Source organism: Mastomys coucha, unplaced genomic scaffold (genome assembly GCF_008632895.1).
Source record: "Mastomys coucha isolate ucsf_1 unplaced genomic scaffold, UCSF_Mcou_1 pScaffold4, whole genome shotgun sequence".
Lineage (NCBI taxonomy): Eukaryota > Metazoa > Chordata > Mammalia > Rodentia > Muridae > Mastomys > Mastomys coucha.
In genome coordinates, this window is record NW_022196910.1 from 36,961,790 (window position 1) to 36,967,228 (window position 5,439).

Consider the following 5,439-nt stretch of genomic DNA (forward strand, 5'->3'; position numbering starts at 1 on the left):
GAAGCCAACTACGTTTTTCTGTCTTCATCCAATCGTATGTCTCAGCAGGATGGTGCGTCCGCATTTCCCTCTACTGCTTCTGTGTTCCGAAATGAAGTAAGGTGGAAGCAAAGCAGGGTGTCTCTCTCGTTCCCGCCCCACAGCCTTGCATCTCACCAGCCCTTTACTGACTGAGGTCTGAGAAACCTTTACTCTAACGAGCTGACACAGTGCAGCAAGTACGGCTTCTGCAGAAGAGCCCACGGACAGCAGAAATGAAGCGAGGAAGCTCAGCCCTGCTTGAGCCTCCGTTGTATTTTAGTATTCCACCTGCATCGTCAGATCTATGGTTCTCCCTTGCTGCTGCAGTGGATGCTGCTAGCTGCCATGGCAGCCAACATCCTGCTAAATTAAAACAGAGGCACGGCAGCAGCTGGCCAAGCGAGAATGCCACAGGTTTCAGAGCCAAGCCTGAACGAGATGCTATACTGCTAAACGACGGATCCTCTGCACATCTCAATGACTCTCAGCCAACCCAGCCTCCCACACGGGAACACACACACTCTAACACACACTCTTACACAGCACGCTCTTCCTGATTCTGAGAATGACAGACTAATTCTCTATAGCTGCAGGCAGCTGAAGCAGGCAGATATGCCTTCTGACTGTTGGCATTCTTGCTGTTAAAGCACAAATCCAATTCGAGCATGTAAAGGACCCAAAAACTGGAGCCTGACTCCCTCTCCCCTCTGGCAGGTAATGTTTTAAAGGGAAAGACCTCATCCTATCTTTTACAGAATGAGTTCAAGGTGTTTTACCCCTTTAAATTCTGAAAATAGTGAATAAAATCCTACCATGATGATGAAACTAAGATTTCTTCCTTATTTGCTTCAAAAACACAGAAGCAAAAAATCTTAGCTGAAGTAAGTTACTCAAACCATTCACCTGAAAGATTATAGCCCAGTGCAGAATAAAAAGGTGTAAAATAAAATACACAATGTACATTACAATTTTTGTATACCACAATGTGCATCATGATTTTTGTATATCACAATATACATGATGATTTTGTATATTGAGCACTTTCTTAAGTCAACTCATAAGCTAATCACAGTATAATCAATTCTTAACATTTCATATTTTTATAAATATAGAAAACTTAAAAGATAAATTTCTTGGTTTTGCCTCATACTGGGTGTGTACACCATGCTATTAGTATGAAATCCAGATTTTAGGACAATTTATTTTTACAAAGCAAATATGTGTTGTATCAGAAATCATGTATAGCATGGGTGATTAAAAAGGTTACAAAAGGGGAAAAAGAAGAACTTTTGAAAAATTTCTGCTTCCAAATACCACATACTAACAAGGGGGCATGGGAAAGTAATGCATTAAGATACTGAAGTATATCAGTCAAATTGCACACAGCCTCCATCATCTTCAGAGAGGATAAATAAAATTAATTGTGATTTTCACTTTCAGTTATAATTTCCACTCTTAGTGGGGAGAAATGCTCTATTCCTACCTATATAAAATACAATTCTTATTGCTTTCCACTGATAACAACTTCCTTTGAAAAGGGAATGTCATGAGATGGCCCCATTCAATGCAGACCATACTTAAATCCAGGTTACAAATATGTAAGACTGGATGGAAAGAAAGGTTACTAATATGATGTCATCAATAATCAAGCCATCAATTACAAATGTTGATTACAAATTTTCACACTTTAAAAGGTATGTTTACATAGCATATGATTAAATGAAATTGATATACATATATTTATATATGTATATAAATTTATACATATAATTAACAGAAATTGATTATTATGCTTTTTGTTAAAAAAATTTGGTTCTTCCTTTCAAATTTTGTTAGACCTAACCAAGTGTTTCTAGACTATGAGAATACTACGTGGTTCTTAAGATGTAAATGTTGTAGTTCTGTGACCCAGGTTGCTCATATATTGTTTGACATATGGTAATGTAGCCCAAGGCCTCACTGAAAGGAACCCTAATACTTTATAGGTCAAAGAGCTGAATTCCTGCATGTATACATGAAAGCAATAATTATACCCTTCCCTTTCAAAAGGGTGTTTATATGCCAATCAGCTTAAGCAATGACTTTCCAGTTTCTCTAAAGAACCATTAAAAGGACTTATTAAAGTACCATTTTTGAGGTGCCAGTGCCACAACTGTTCATTTAGTAGGTCTTAGAAGGTCATGACATTGCCTTCCTGATATTTTCCCAAGCACTGCTGACTCTGGGAGCCCATTTTGAGAGCCACTAGGCTGAGATTAGTGGTTTCTAATTGAGGATGGCTTTTGTTCCCTAGGAGACATTTGTGGTTCCAATGGGAGAGGGTGACATCCACAGAACGGGAGCAATGGTGCTGTTAAACATTGTAGGATGACAGATTCCGAAGCCCGTGAAAAGGAACTGTGTACCCTCCAGTGTCAGTACTGTCAAGGTTAAGAAATATTGTTCAGAGTGCCTTTCAAACCAACAATGCACTTTCTTGACATTAATATCCACCTTGCAGTGGTTAACAGCTCTTTCTCTGCTATATTTTACTCTGAGACCCATACCAAGACCATAGCCTGGGACATATTGATCTTATGACATAGCAGAGATGAGCAATCTACACAATGATTCTCAATACTTCTCTTCAGGAATGGCCCACGTCATTTTTAAAACTCTCATTTTATTTATTGAATCAAATTACATATGTCATCCTAATACTCCTGGGCCAGATATAAAGCACTCTCCTTATGGAGTGAAGACTGTAAATGTGGGCTAAATTCACTGAAACTGAACAAAGAAACTAGAGGTAATAGCATACATATTTTGGAAAGAAAGCCCAACAAAGGAAATGGCAAATGGGGGTGGTTGTCGTTTTTCTCCTTATTTAAAGATTTTATAGCAAGCTTGTAATTGCAGTAGTTTTGCCCCTGGAACTACTAGATGTAAATTTACCCTGACAACTGTAGGGAACCTACTTACATCACTACAGGCATCTCTCTCTGCTTTGTTGCCTATACACAACACAAGGGAATTTTTATTTATTTGGATTCACACAGAGAAAGGGCATGTTATACAAGGTAGAGGAAAGCTTCCATGAAAATAAATGAATACAACTGCAGAAATGTGACTCATTCTAATTTTGTCTAATATTTGTGAAATAAAATATAACCAATATAATGTCCTGGAGAAGAAAGCTCTCCAGACTTTAGTAAGCATTGCTATCATATTGGCTATTTGAATAGAAGATCTAAGCTAATTTGAATCACAAGGACTTCATCTCCTTACACTCTATATACAATCAGGAGATGGAAATTCTAGTGATCATTTGCAAAGCTCTTAAATGCCAGATATGACTTATTTTTTAATGTAAAAAATGTAAGTAACCACTACCTTATTCTTTGGTTTAACCTATACATTTGGTTCTATAGTAATTCCATGAAACAATTTACTAATTTCGATATTACTATTTTGGAAAGCAAGATGCCAGCTATATATATATATATGGATATGGATATATATGGATGCCAGGTATGTATATATATATATATATATACATATATATGGATATATTCCAGTTAAAGGTTAAAAACTGCATTGCACAAATGTTGTACATAGAGTAGATACACATGGGAACAGAGAGCTTTATGGAAAAAGAAGAGAAAAGCGTGTGAACTTAACTAGAAAGCAAAATCAAACGCCACTCTACAATGTGATGAACATTTAATCTCAGTTACACTTGGTTGAATCTTTTGGCACTAAACGAAATGGTCTCAGAGAATAAATTCTCTCTGGCAAAGCAGGTAAAAATACAAACAAAGCTAAAGCAATGAATGTACGAGATACTTTCACCCAGGAATGTACTACCAGAACAGCACTTTAGTTCTTCTGGAACGGCATTCAGAGTGTTACGATGTAAGCCTTAGAGAAGGTGCTGGGAGCTGTAAGACAATGCATTCATTGCTATGGATTTTATATGCATAATAATAATTATTAGAATCCCCATCGTGGGTCAGGTGAATGGCAGGCATCTTTCTCCAAAAGACTCTGAGGAACAAAAGGGGCTCACAGCCTTTTGCTGCTCTCATAGCCTTGAAGAATATAAAAAAGTTACAAAGATTCTTCAATTGCAAAGTAAGGCCTCCCATTTCTAATCCTTACCCCACACCCAAATTGAATTCCACTAATTTTTTCCACAACAGTTTTTTTTTTTAAATAGACATTTTAATCACTACCAGTGAGATATGACATCAAGGGGAATTTAGAGAGCCAAGCCTCCCTCTTAGCAAATTCCTCTAGCCAATTTCCACTGCAGAATGAACTAAGTTTGCCCCTTAAAAGTATTATAATGCTTACAGGCCATATATCATGTAAATAATGGGACAGAGATGGATTTGACAATTTCTTATTTAAAAGAAAAGAGATTTCTCTCCCCTTGGGTAACATATCAAAAGACAGAGAGAGAGGCAGTTTCATTCTTCATATTAACAAAAAAAGTACAGTGATGATAGAATTATTAAAATTAATTATAAAAATTAATAGAATTATTAAAATTAAAGTTATTTTGTTTTCCCACTCAGGTCTTTATTTGTTACATTCCTCATTGCTGAGACAAACTACCCAAGGAGAAGCAACTCAAGGACAGAAAGGTGTAGTTTGATTCTCAGTTTGAGGAAGGAATTCCATCAGGTATAGTAGGAATGGCAGGAGGAAACTGGCTACTCAAACTTTAAGTTAGGAAGAGAGAGAGTTAAGTGAACTAACGTATGGAATGAAAATGCCTGCCCACAGTGGTCCACATCATATAGAACTGCCCCTTAATATCCAGAGCCATATCATCTCCTCGAGGTCTCCCAACCTTACTGAATAGCACTGCCAGCCAGAAACAGGAACAGGCATTCCAATATCCTAACCTCCTGGGGAAGTTCAGCTTGCAAACCATGAAACGATCAGAGCTTTCATTGAGTGCTACCACTCTATGTGCATCTTCAGCCCTATTGACTGGCACGTCTCCCAAAAGCTATAGTAGTTATCCTCCTTCCTACATGCTGTATACACCTAAAAATTTTTTAGGCTCTTGCCCATCAAGTGTTTCATTTATATAATATCTGCTTTGTTTTTCATTTCAGAAACAGTAATTAGTTGGAAATCATGTATCAATTATAAACTGAGATATATCAGTTAATAAAACAGACATGGGAAGGAAGGGCTCTATTCTAAACATATCTTGAAAATAGAAGTATTCTACTCTGTCTAAACTGCTTAGAACATTAGCATGTTGTTTGGTTTTTTTTTTTAATTTATTTTATTTCAGATATTTTCTTTATTTACATGCAAATTTCTCCATTCCAAGTTTCCCCTCCAAAAAACAAAAAAAACAAACAAAAGCAAACCCCTGTTGCCTCCCCCCTCCCCATGCCTGCCACCCCGCCCTCTCCC

General features: G+C 37.1%; 1 protein-coding gene across 7 annotated transcripts in view; it reads right to left on the minus strand.

The window, feature by feature from the left end:
* Nav3 (neuron navigator 3) overlaps positions 1-5,439 on the minus strand; it is a 747,532-nt gene that overhangs the window by 147,899 nt on the left and 594,194 nt on the right. The gene's annotated exons all lie outside the window — the stretch shown is intronic.